The sequence below is a fragment of the Ovis aries genome, chromosome 23 (assembly GCF_016772045.2).
Source record: "Ovis aries strain OAR_USU_Benz2616 breed Rambouillet chromosome 23, ARS-UI_Ramb_v3.0, whole genome shotgun sequence".
Lineage (NCBI taxonomy): Eukaryota > Metazoa > Chordata > Mammalia > Artiodactyla > Bovidae > Ovis > Ovis aries.
The window spans coordinates 15,108,225-15,121,316 of record NC_056076.1 but is presented as its reverse complement, the minus strand read 5'-3'; the positions used below and the strand labels follow the sequence as shown (position 1 = coordinate 15,121,316).

At 39.0% G+C, this 13,092-nt stretch overlaps 1 non-coding gene across 1 annotated transcript; it reads left to right on the top strand.

Moving 5' to 3' along the window:
- The first annotated feature begins 3,528 nt into the window (after positions 1 to 3,528).
- Positions 3,529 to 3,601, top strand: TRNAW-CCA (transfer RNA tryptophan (anticodon CCA)). Its single transcript has one exon. It is a non-coding gene; the product is annotated as a tRNA-Trp (tRNA).
- Positions 3,602 to 13,092: the final 9,491 nt, after the last annotated feature.

Sequence of the window (13,092 nt, the reverse complement as noted above, 5' to 3'; positions counted from 1 at the left end):
CAGTCAAAGGCTTTGGCATAGTCAATAAAACAGAAATAGATGTTGTTCTGGAACTCGCTTGCTTTTTCCATGATCCAGCAGATGATGGCAATTTGATCTCTGGTTCCTCTGCCTTTTCTAAAACCAGCTTGAACATCAGGAAGTTCATGGTTCATGTATTGCTGAAGCCTGGTTTGGAGAATTTTAAGCATTACTTTACTAGCATGTGAGATAAGTGCAATTGTGCCGTAGTTTGAGCATTCTTTGGCAATGCCTTTCTTTGGGATTAGAATGAAAAATGACCTTTTCCAGTTCTGTGGCCACTGCTGAGCTTTCCAAATTTGCTGACATACTGAGCGCAGCACTTTCACAGCATCATCTTTCAGGATTTGAAATAGCTCAACTAGAATTCCATCACCTCCACTAGCTTTGTTCATAGCGATGCTTTCCAAGGCCCACTTGACTTCACATTCCAGGATGTCTGGCTCTAGATGAGTGATCACACCATCATGATTGTCTGGGTCATGAAGATCTTTTTTGTACATTTCTTCTGTGTATTCTTGCCACCTCTTCTTAATATCTTCTGCTTCTGTTAAGTCCCGACCATTTCCATCCTTTATAGAGCCCATCTTTGTGTGAAATATTCCCCTGGTATTTCCAATTTTCTTGAAGAGATCTCTTGTATTTCCCATTCTATTGTTTTCTGCTATTTCTTTGCATTGATCGCTGAAAAGGGTTTTCTTATCTCTTCTTGGTATTCTTTGGTACTGTGCATTCAGATGCTTATATCTTTCCTTTTCTCCTTTGCTTTTCACTTCTCTTTTCTCACAGCTATTTGTAAGGTCTCCCCAGACAGCCATTTTGCTTTTTTGCATTTTTTTTTTTCCATGGGGATGGTCTTGATCCCTGTCTCCTGTACAATGTCATGAACCTCATTCCATAGTTCATCAGGCACTCTATCTATCAGATCTAGGCCCTTAAATCTATTTCTCACTTCCACTGTGTAATCATAAAGGACTTGATTTAGGTCATACTGGAATGGTCTAGCGGTTTTCCCTACTTTATTCAATTTGAATCTGAATTTGGTAATAAGGAGTTCATGATCTGAGCCATAGTCAGCTCCTGGTCTTGTTTTTCTTGACTGTATAGAGCTTGCCCATCTTTGGGTGCAAAGAATATAATCAGTCTGATTTCGGTGTTGACCATCTGGTGATGTCCATGTATAGAGTCTTCTCTTGTGTTATTTGAAGAGGGTGTTTGCTATGACCAGTGCATTTTCTTGGCAAAACTCTATTAGTCTTTGCTCTGCTTCATTCCACGTTCCAAGGCCAAATCTACCTGTTACTCCAGGTGTTTCTTGACTTCCTACTTTTGCATTCCAGTCCCCTATAATGGAAAGGACATCTTTTTTGTGTGTTATTTCTAAAAGGTCTTGTAGGTCTTCACAGAACTGTTCAACTTCAGTTTCTTCAACGTTACTGGTTAGGGCATAGACTTGGATAACTGTGATATTGAATGGCTTGCCTTGGAGACGGACAGAGATCATTCTGTCGTTTTTGAGATTGCATCGAAGTACTGCATTTTGGACTCTTTTGTTGACCATGATGGCTACTCCATTTCTTCTGAGGGATTCCTGCTGGAAGTAGTAGATATAATGATCATCTGAGTTAAATTCACCCATTCCAGTCCGTTTTAGTTTGCCAATTCCTAGAATATCGACGTTCACTCTTGCCATCTTTTGTTTGACCACTTCCAATTTGCCTTGATTCATGTACCTGACATTCCAGGTTCCTATGCAATATTGCTCTTTATAGCATCGGACCTTGCTTCTATCACCAGTCACATCCACAAATGGGTATTGTTTTTGCTTTGGCTTCATCCCTTCATTCTTTCTGAAATTGTTTCCCCACTGATCTCCAGTAGCATATTGGGCTCCTCCTGACCTGGGAGTTCCTCTTTCGGTATCCTGTCATTTTTCCTTTTCATACTGTTCATGGGGTTCTCAAGGCAAGAATACTGAAGTGGTTTGCCATTCGTTTCTCCAGTGGACCACATTCTGTTAGACCTCTCCACCACGACCCGCTTGTCTTGGGTTGCCCTGCTGGCATGGCTTGGTTTCATTGAGTTAGACAAGGCTGTAGTCCCAGTGTGATTAGATTGACTAGTTTTCTATGAGTATGGTTTCAGTGTGTCTGCCCTCTGATGCCCTTTGCAATACCTACCATCTTACTTGGGTTTCTCTTACCTTGGGCATGGGGTATCTCTTCATGGCTGCTCCAGCAAAGCACACCTGCTGCTCCTTACCTTGGATGAGGGGTATCTCCTTACCACTGCCCTTCCTGACTTTCAACATGGGATAGTTCCTCTAAGCCCTCCTACACCCGTGCAGCCACCACTCCTTGGGTTGCTCCTCCCGGCCACCGCCTCTGGCCTTGGGCACCGCCTGGCCTCAGGTGCGAGGTGGCTTCTCCCAGCCGCCCCTTACCTTGGAAGTGGGTTAGCTCCTCTCCACCGCTGCCCCTGGCCTTAGACTTGGGTAGCTCCTCTCGGCCCTTCCTGCACCATCGCAGCCTAGCACTCTTGGCCGCTGCCCTGACCTCGGACGTGGGATAACTCCTCTCGCCCGTGCTTAGTGTGCCAGATTGCAGCCACACGTGCTTATTTAACTTATATGCAGAGTACATCATGAGAAACGCTGGACTAGAAGAAACAGAAGCTGGAATCAAGATTACAGGGAGTAATATCAATAACCTCAGATATGCAGATGACACCACCCTTATGGCAGAAAGTGAAGAGGAAATAAAAAGCCTCTTGATGAAAGTGAAAGTGGAGAGTGAAAAAGTTGGCTTAAAGCTCAACATTCAGAAAACGAAGATCATGGCATCCGGTCCCTTCACTTCATAGGAAATAAATGGGGAAACAGTGGAAACAGTGTCAGAATTTAATTTTGGGGGCTCCAAAATCACTGCAGATGGTGATTGCAGCCATGAAATTAAAAGACGCTTACTTCTTGGAAGAAAAGTTTTGACCAACCTAGATAGCATATTCAAAAGCAGAAACATTACTTTGCCGACTAAGGTCCATCTAGTCAAGGCTATGGTTTTTCCAGTAGTCATGTATGGATGTGAGAATTGGACTGTGAAGAAGGCTGAGTGCCGAACAATTGATGCTTTTGATCTGTGGTGTTGGAGAAGACTCTTGAGAGTCCCTTGGACTGCAAGGAGATCCAAGCAGTCCATTCTGAAGGAGATCAGCCCTGGGATATCTTTGGAAGGAATGATGCTAAAGCTGAAACTCCAATACTTTGGCCAACTCATGGGAAGTGTTGACTCATTGGAAAAGACTGATGCTGGGAGGGATTGGGGGCAGGAGATGAAGGGGACGGCAGAAGATGAGATGGCTGGATGGCATCACTGACTCAATGGATGTGAGTCTGAGTGAACTCCAGGAGTTGATGATGGACAGGGAGGCCTGGCGTGCTGTTATTCATGGGGTTGCATAGTTGTACATGACTGAGCGACTGAATTGAACTGATTTAACAGTTAGCATTCCCTGATGGCTCAGGGGTTAAAGCATCTGCCTCCAATGCAGGAGACCCAGGTTCAATCCCTGGGTCAGGAAGATCCCCTGGAGAAGGCAATGGTAACCCACTCCATTATTCCTGCCTGGAGAATCCCATGGACAGAGAAACCTGGTAGGCTATAGTCCACGGGATTGCAAAGAGTCAAACACGGCTGAGTGACTTCACTTATTTCCCTCTATAGTCTGATGTCATGCACTGTCTATAAAAACTTTGTAACCCCTTTCTTCTGGGCTCACAACTTGGAGTGTTAACTCCTGGGCCTGCCAGCATAATAAACCTGAGTTCTCCAACTCTCTGAGTATGGTGCTTGGTTTCTCAACTCTCCAACTTCTGCAACAATATAATATAAACATCATTTACAGAATAATGACTCAAGAAAAAATATTGTGTACAACTTATTATACAAATTTTGCAATCTATACAGACTATACATTTTAATAAGTTGTATTTATACATATAATTCATTTCCCTTGAATGAAAATTTACTTCAAAAATGGGTATGTAGTAAGTAATAAACAAGTACATTCATTAGTAATATTTCCAGTATGAATGTATGAAATCTTTGTGAGCAAATAGGATGCTGTGCAAAGCAAAATGGCTTATTTTCCATACTACTTCATCCTTTCATGTAGCTACTATATTAATCATTCTTATTTATCCTTTCCGAATATGTATATAGCTTGAATAGTGCCTTTACTTTGACGCCAAAATGCTATCTGTAATTACACTCAGCAATGTCAAATTTATGTGACTTTAACATAATGGCTCTATAATGATCCTCAAGAACACCAAAGGTAGTTTTACAGAGTCTTCAGAAAAGCTAATTTCTAATTTTACTGAGTAGAAGCTACAAGGAGAGAATTAGAATGAGCAATGAAATAAGAGACAGCACTGTACTGTCAGTCAAGGCAACATGAGTATTAAAATATGAGGATTGAATACAGGGGTTTAACTGGATTACATTAGTGAAACTGGTGTTGTGGAACCCAAGTTCATGTGCCTGACCCGCAGAAGCCCAAGACAACACACTGGAATTTGGAACATAGAACATTTTACTACAAGGAGAATGGTAGGATCATGCTCAGAAGATCTGACCTCCTCAGTGGTTTGTGGGGAGGGGTTTTATGGACAAAATTGGAGATGAGGCCTATAGGCTGTGTGACTTTCTGATTGTTGGTGGTGAGACAATAGTATGGTGTGCCAGAAATCATGCACTTAGCCTGAAGTTACTCTCTCCACCCAGAGGTGGGAGTACCTACAGAAAAGCTCAAAAGTATATTGTTATGTATATCACCTGAAGAAACTAGGACCCTGCCTTATCACCATACAATTGTTTGACTGCTTTTCCTTTGTTTCTGCAATCCCTCACTTTCCTGGTTAGTCACTATTTGAATCTGCTCTTTGAAACTCAGAAAAGGTCTAGGAGGCTGACACTTATCCCTACAAACACAGAAAAGATTTTGCATCTGGAATGTCCTCTGAACATTCAGCTTGATTTCAACCCCTCTCCCCTTTTCTCTTATATTCCTTAGTACTGTGGGGAATAGGTATTGGAAAAGAAAGAAAATAACATTTTGGATAGAGAGGTTAATCATACATTCTACAGTATACATGATCCACTGGAGGCAAGAATGACAAACCACTCCAGTAGTCTTGCCTCGAGAATCCAATGAATACTATGAAAAGGCAAAAAGACATTACAGTAGAAGCTGAGTTCCCATTTGGAAGGTGTCCAATAAGCTACTGGGGAATACAAGAGAAATAGTTCAAGAAAGAAGACACTGGGCCAAATCAGAAATGATAGTCAGTTATGGATGTGTCTGGTGGTGAAAGCAAAATCTAATGTGGTAAAGAACAATATTGCATAGGGAACCTAGTATATTAGATTCATGAATCAAAGTAAATTGGATGTAGTCAAGCAGGAGATAGCAAGAGTGAACATTGACATTTTAGGGATCAGTGAACTAAAATGGACAGGAATGGTGAACTTAATTCAGATGACCATTATATCTACTGCTATGGACAAGAATCCCATGGAAAAAAAATGGAGTAGACCTCATATCCCGCAAGAGTCCCAAAGGTATTTGGGTGTGTTAGGTAGTTAGAGTAGGAAAAAGGAGTCTAAAATGGTGGTGGCTAAAAGACAAAGAAACGGAAAAGCCCCCGAATATGGAACAAAAGAAAATCAACAGACCGGAGTGAGAACTTCAGATGAAACAAACACACAGCCCAATTTGCATAGACAAATGTATAAAAGAAGGAAGCCAAGATGGACTGAGGCCTCTCCTTTGGGGTCGGCCTGCCCTTATGCCTCAAGGGTGTACTATCCTTTGCTTGCCAGATAAAACTGAGTTGTAACTAAGCTGTAACATTGGTCCACCATTTCAAATCTTTGCTGTGACGAGACAGAACCAAGGAAATTACACACTCCCCCAACAGGCGGAAGCTCAAAACTGACAAAATGCTCTTGGTTCCTTTCCAAGGTAAACCAGTCAACATCACAGTAATTCACATCTATGCCCCATTGATGCCAAAGATGAAGTTAAATGATTCTGTGAAGACCTACAAGACCTTCTAGTTCAGTTCAGTTCAGTTCAGTTCAGTCGCTCAGTCGTGTCTGACTCTTTGCAACCCCATGAATCGCAGCACGCCAGGCCTAACTGTCCATCATCAACTCCCGGAGTTCACTCAGATTCATGTCCATCAAGTCAGTGATGCCATCCAGCCATCTCATCCTCTGTCGTTCCCTTCTCCTCCTGCCCCCAATCCCTCCCAGCATCAGAGTCTTTTCCAATGAGTCGACTCTTCTCATGAGGTGGCCAAAGTACTGGAGTTTCAGCTTTAGCATCATTCCCTCCAAAGAAATCCCAGGGCTGATCTCCTTCAGAATGGACTGGTTGGATCTCCTTGCAGTCCAAGGGACTCTCAAGAGTCTTCTCCAACACCACAGTTCAAAAGCATCAATTCTTCGGCGCTCAGACTTCTTCACAGTCCAACTCTCACATCCATACATGACTACTGGAAAAACCATAGCCTTGACTAGAAGGACCTTTGTTGGCAAAGTAATGTCTCTGCTTTTGAATATACTATCTAGATTGGTCATAACTTTTCTTCCAAGGAGTAAGCGTCTTTTAATTTCATGGCTGCAGTCACCATCTGCAGTGATTTTGGAGCCCCCAAAAATAAAGTCTGACACTGTTTCTACTGTTTCCCCATCTATCTCCCAATTCAGCATAGTAAGTAAAAATGATCAGTTGGAAAAAAATCTTCATATTTAGATGAGGCAACCAAATAAAGACTAAGCTTCCCATCACTCTACCTGGTATTTGGGCAGTGATTTCCCTTGCCTAAATTTCAAGTCATTTATGGAACAACAAAAATGGAAACTATTAGTCAACTATTACAAAAATAAAATTTCTTAATTGAAATACTTAAATATCAAACTGAATCGCTCATATAAATATCTATGAATATTTATCAAAAACCCTTAGCTCTGATGTATTCACTTATGCTTCTATATACAATTTAGGCTTTTATGTTCTGAAGCACTGAGGATAAAATTAGTCAATTAGCTGTCATCTAAACTGAAGAAGAAATGTAAAGGAAAATGTAAATAATTCTAGGATTATTTTTCCTTCAAGGACCAAATGAAAATACAGTTTTAAAAAATCAGATAAGTTATAAATATGATGCTCTGAAATAATTTCCTGTGGTTTAAGCCAGAATACTGCAAGAAAGCAAAATAAATTAACCTACCACATAAGTATTGTGTTTTATACTGTGTTTGCTTTTCACATTTTGAGTAGCCTTTTCTTAACCCAGTGAAATCTTGAAATCCAAGACACTGGAAATGCAAGGTTTGGAATTTCATTGGAAATACATCTGACTAACACTCAAACACACAGATACAAAAGAGGAACAATCGATAAACCCTCCTAATAGCCAACTCATCAAAGATCTTCAGTTCAGTTCAGTTTAGTTCATTCGCTCAGCTGTCCGACTCTTTGCAACCCCATGAATCGCAGCACGCCAGGCCTCCCTGTCCATCACCAGCTCCTGGAGTTCACTCAGACTCATGTCCATTGAGTCAGTGATGCCATCCAGCCATCTCATCTTCTGCCGTCCCCTTCTTCTCCTGCCCTCAATCCCTCCCAGCATCAGAGTCTGTTCCAGTGAGTCAACTCTTCGCATGAGGTGGCCAAAGTACTGGAGTTTCAGCTTTAGCATCATTCCTTCCAAAGAAATCCCAGGGCTGATCTCCTTCAAAATGGACTGGTTGGATCTCCCCGCAGTTCAAGGGACTCTCAAGTGTTTTCTCCAGCACCACAGTTCAAAGGCATCAATCCTTCAGTGCTCAGCCTTCTTCACAGTCCAACTCTCACATGCATACATGACTACTGGAAAACCATAGCATTGATTAGACGGACCCTAGTTGGCAAAGTAATGTCTCTGCTTTTGAATATGCTATCTAGGTTGGTCATAACTTTCCTTCCAAGGAGTAAGCGTCTTAGTTTCATGGCTGCAGTCACCATCTTCAGTGATTTTGGAGCCCCCAAAAATAAAGTCTGATGCTGTTTCCACTGTTTCCCCATCTATTTCCTATGAAGTGAAGGGACCGGATGCCATGATCTTCGTTTTCTGAATGTTGAGCTTTAAGCCAACTTTTTCACTCACCTCTTTCACTTTCATCAAGAGGCTTTTTAGTTCCTCTTCACTTTCTGCCATAAGGGTGGTGTCATCTGCATATCTGAGGTTATTGATATTTCTCTTGGCAATCTTAATTCCAGCTTGTGTTTCTTCCAGTCCAGCATTTCTTATGATGTACTCTGCATATAAGTTAAATAAGCAGGGTGACAATATACAGCCTTAAGATCTATTAAATGAATAATATGAATGTAAAAATCAGTATTCCTTTTTCTTGACTGATTTCATATTTGTGTTTTACTCCACAGTTCTTCTGTTGACTTCCCTTTCTTTCATTGATGATGAAAATACCTTTATTTTTATACCTCAGCTTATATTTCTTTCTCAAGTTTTCATCCTTCCCTAGGGCTACATGCCTCTCAAACCCTTTCTCATTTCTAATTGACATTTTTACCTTTTCAGAGATTTTTAACTGGTACAAAAAACTAAACAGGCTGGGACTCATTGACATCAATCAGAGAATATGAACCTAGCCTAAAGGGAATTATAGAAAAATTAGCAAGATCAATGAAGAAGAAAAAGACAAAAAGACATGTGATTAATTCCATGCTATGTGACTGACTATATTACCTCATGTTGTAATGTGACCATTCTTTTGTTCAGAGGAAAGGTAGAATATTTCTTCCAGATAATTCTTAATATATTTGAAGATCAATTTTCAGCCACTCCTAGCTTTAAACCATTGAACAAAAATGGAATTTACTTTTCAAAAGTAAGCCAGGTATCATTTGAGCACAACAAAGTGACTGATAGTGTTACTAGCAATGGTGGGCTTCATTACTCTCATCTTCACCATTACTCCCATTTTGCATGCTTTTTGGAACCTCTGTAATATTAAGTCACGGTATGAAGTCTCAAACTCCATAAGATAGGGAGCAGAGAGGTTAATAAACATTGTAATTGTGTAGAATCAAAGGAAAGAGCTTACCGCTGGAGCACCAAGGGCAGTGACTCACATCTGGGGCAAAGAACGGCAGGAAAAGGTATGCTGGATGGCTTTACAAGGAGGTCAACTCTTTTGATGATCATTGCCTGTAAAATGTCCCCTAACCAAATGAACCAGTCTTATTCAGTAACTCAAATCATTGAAACAACATCCACTTGTGATTTAATTAAGAAGTAATGTGGTTTACTAGCCATCTACATGTCTTCTTTGGAGAAATGTCTGTTTAAGTTTCCTGCCCCGTTTTTGATTTTTTTTTTCCCCCCTGCTATTGAGTTGCATGAATCACTTGCATGTTTTGGAAATTAATCCTTTGTCAGTTGTTTCATTTGCTATTATTTTCTCCCATTCTAGGTGGTGTCTTTTCACCATGTTTATAGTTTCCATTGTTGGACAAAAGCTTTTAAGTTTAATTAAATCTCACTTGTTTCTTTTTGTTTTTATTTCCATTACTCTAGGAGGTGGGTCATAGAGGATCTTGCTGTGATTTATGTCATATAATGTTCTGGTTATGCTTTCCTCTAAGAGTTTTATAGTTTCTGATTTCACATTTAAGTCTTTAATCTATTTTGAGTTTAGTTTTGTATGGTGTTAGGGCGTGTTCTAATTTCATTCGTTTTCATGTAGCTGTCTAGTTTCCCCAGCCCCATTTATAGAAGAGACTGTCTGTTCTCCATTGTATATTGTTGCCTCCTTTGTCAAAGATAAGGTATCCATAGGCATGTGAGTTTATCTCTGGGCTTTCTTTCTTATCCCATTGGTCTATATTTCTGTTTTTGTGCTAGTACAATACTGTCTTGATGACTATAGCTAAAGATGTTCAAAATTGATCATTATTAGAGAAATGTAAATCAAAACTATGATGAGATATCATGTCACACCAGTCAGAATGGCCATCATCAAAAATCTACAAACAATAAATACTGGAGAGGGTGTGGAGAAAAGGAAGCTCTCTTGCACTGTTGGTGGGAATGCAATTGATGCAGCCATTACAGAGAACATAGAGGTTCCTTTAAAAAAAACTAGAAATAAATCTACCACATGACCTAAAAATCCTGCTGCTGGACATTTACCCTGAGAAAATCATAACTGAAAAACAGAAATGTAATTCAATGATCATTGCAGCACTATTTGCAATACCTGGGACATAGAAGCCACTTAGATGTCCATTGACAGATGAATGGATAAAGAAGCTGTGGTAAATATATACAATGGAATATTGTGCCATAAAAAGAAAAACATTTGAATCAGTTCTAGAGCCTATTATACAGAGTGAAGTAAGTCAGAAAGAGAAAAACAAATACTGCATATTAACACATATATATGAAATCTAGAAAGATGGTAGTGATAAACCTTTTGCAAGGCAGCAATGGAAATGCAGATAGAGAAAAGACATGTAGGTATGGGGTGAGGGGATGGAGAGGGTAGGATGAATGGAGTAGCATGGAAACATGCACATTACCATATGTAAAATAGATAGACAGTGGAAATTTGCTATATGACTCAGGGAGCTCAAACCAGTGCTCTATGACAACCTAGAGGGATGGGATGGGGTGAGAGGTCTGAGGGAGGTCCAAGAAGAAGGGGATATATGTATACCTATGACTGATTCATGTTGATGCACAGCAGAAACAAACACACTATTGTAAAGCAATTATATATCAATTAAAAATAAATAAATTTTAAAAGTAATATGGCCTAAAGTAAAAATCATTTCATCTTAGTTTTTTGAAATATTTTAATAAAAATTCATCATTCACCATTTCAACATTTTACTTATATGTTCACATTTTGATATCTCAGCTTCTTCAACTCAAAATAATAGGTTAGTATTCTATGATTGCTTATAGTCCAAAATCATAGGACTTTATTTATAAAGGTAGCTTCTAATTGTGCTTGTGAATAATGACAGTAGTTTCTAAGAATTTATTGTTTAATGTTTAATATACCATGTGAATATTATTTAATATACCATGGTATAATATCTAATATACCATGTGAAGATATTATTGTTCAGATATTTTTAAACATCAAGTTCCTTTTCCAATGCCGAAAGTTTCTAAGTTAAAATTTATGAATGCTGAGATTGTTCAGTTATGGGAATTTTTGGTAAGGAATGAAACTTTCATATACCAACCCAAGCTTTTTAATAATATGTATTAATATATTTTAGAAGACCTAAGATTTAAGCTCATGGACATGCAAAAATGAGAAATTAAATGTATAAGCAATGATAGTAGAAATGGATTGTATAAGCAATGAAAGTAGAAAAATCAAGTATAGGAGTGTCTGAACAAGAAAAATTTCTTTACTTTGATATTTGCTGACTACTTCCCACGCCCCCAACCACAGAAAAATTTTGCTTAACAACAATGTTTTTGTTATTATTTTATTACAATATGAGCTTTGTACACCAGAGGCAACTGTCTATAGAAATAAATAAGAACTATGTGTCAATACTGTAGATCAAAATCTAAGAGGGCAGGAAGGAAGTGCTCATGAGCACTGAGATCACAGGACCACGGTCCAGTTATTAATGCTAGGGGCAAAACTAGACCCAAAGAAGAGGATAAAAGCAGTGGTTAGGCCAACCCAAGTAAGACAGATCTAACTGGAAAGCCTACCATCAATCTGGAAAGGACCTTCCTGTGATCTTGCAAATAGAGTAGTCTCCACTTCTTCCCAACACAAAGGATTATGCATGCATTTCTTTCCCTTTCTCTTATTTTCATTCCTTCCTTGTCCTTCCTTATTCTTTAGGTTTAAGGATGAGGAATAGAAGATCTAAAAGATGTAAAAGGATATATACCAGTATATGAGTTTCATCTCACTTCTTTAGTTTTCAATTTACTCTGCACTAACTTCTAATTTAAGCTTTCTTCTCTAATAGGCCAGATCTTAAAATAATGAACTGAATGTGGTAGAAATCTAAGACATTAGGAACTAAAACTTCTCCAAGTCTCTCATGAGGCTGCTTGGAATTCTATCGCATTGTTGTGTCATTCACTCTTTACATCTGGAGTGTGTTTTTTGTTTTTGTTTTCAGTTTATATAAGGTTTCTCTGTCCTCTAACCTTAACTGATTCAGGTATCATTTAGTATTATGTTTCTATGTAGTTCTAATGTCATAGGGACTTTCTGTTCAAGAATGAGCATCATGTGATAATAGTCTATTAGCTTACTTTTTTAAAGTAGAATCTGATTGGTACTTCTTAGGTACTTCTATTCAATCATCTGAGACCTAACTGTGCCTTTAGGTGGTAGTCATGGGAAACAGAGGCAATAATGGGGCTTTTTGACCATTCAGCTAAAATTGTGGGTAAAAAGCAGTTTCTCTGAGAAACACTTAGTCAAGACAATAATTCCATTATCTGTCTATCTAAGAGTCATCTATTTCAAATTCCCATCTCCTTTTATATATTTGCCAGATGGTCATCTAGCCTCTATTTAAACACTTCCTATGATAGGAAGCTCATTATCTTTGAAGTAGACTTCTGCACTTCAGAATATTACAAATCATTCAAAACTTCCAGTTGAGATGAAATCTACCTACCTGTAAATTTGATCTCTATATCCTACTTATGCTCTCTGGACAGTAAAATATCATTATATTTCAAAATGACAGGATTTTGCATATTTTTATGCAAAAATCCTATGTTTTATGCAAAATCCTTATGTTTCCCCTAAGAATTTCCTCTCTAAATATTTTAATTAATTACTTTTAATTGGAGAATAATTACAATATTGTGATGGTCTTGCCATGCATCAACATGAATCAGCCATAGGTATACATGTGTCTTTCCCATCCTGAACACCCCTCCCACCTCCCTGCCCACCATATCCCTCTGGGCTGTATCAAAGCACCATCATTCTCTGGGCAAAA